This window comes from Callorhinchus milii, unplaced genomic scaffold (genome assembly GCF_018977255.1).
Source record: "Callorhinchus milii isolate IMCB2004 unplaced genomic scaffold, IMCB_Cmil_1.0 Scaffold27, whole genome shotgun sequence".
NCBI classification, from domain to species: domain Eukaryota; kingdom Metazoa; phylum Chordata; class Chondrichthyes; order Chimaeriformes; family Callorhinchidae; genus Callorhinchus; species Callorhinchus milii.
The window spans coordinates 1560232-1560901 of record NW_024704768.1 but is presented as its reverse complement, the minus strand read 5'-3'; the positions used below and the strand labels follow the sequence as shown (position 1 = coordinate 1560901).

The window sequence follows — 670 nt, the reverse complement described above, 5'->3', positions numbered from 1 at the left end:
ACCGAGTTCTTCCTCTCTTCTATTCCCGTCCCGTCCCACCCCAGACACACGGCAGATATCATCGAGGCAACCTAATCCCTGGTCTGAGTTCGGAACCAGTTCCTTTCAGTCACTGCTAATGACAGACCATTTGTCCTTTTCAGCAGCACTTGAGTGAAAGCAAAAGCTCAACAGGAAACCGCACACCCAGCGCTCGCTCTCTCTCTCTCGCGCTCTCTCTCTCGCTCTCTCTCTCGGAGAGCGCGGGCGGTTGGGGAGTCTGGTGCGGTACAGGCTCAGTGACTGGCTCTGTGGCGCAATGGATAGCGCATTGGACTTCTAGTGAGTGGCTCAGGGGTGATTCAAAGGTTGTGGGTTCGAGTCCCACCAGAGTCGCATTTTATTATATTGGACTATAAAGAGAGTGCGCGCATGTGTGCGCGGGTGTATACTTGGTGTGCGTACTTGGTGTGTGTGTATGTGTGTACTTGGTGTGTATGTGTGTGAGTGTGTACTTGGTGTGTGTGTGTGATCCAAACACAACATATTTCGCCCACAAAATATACAGTCAATTCACTTTACAGTATATTCTGTGAAGCGCTTTGAGACGTCTCGAAGACGTGATGAGGCGCTGTGTCAAATGTCAGGATTATTATTATTATGATTATTATGATTATTATTATTATACAGT

General features: G+C 48.2%; 1 non-coding gene across 1 annotated transcript; it reads left to right on the top strand.

The window, feature by feature from the left end:
• The first annotated feature begins 284 nt into the window (after positions 1–284).
• trnar-ucu lies at positions 285–375 on the top strand. Its single transcript is given in 2 exon segments — positions 285–321; positions 340–375. It is a non-coding gene; the product is annotated as a tRNA-Arg (tRNA).
• The last annotated feature ends 295 nt before the right edge of the window (positions 376–670 follow it).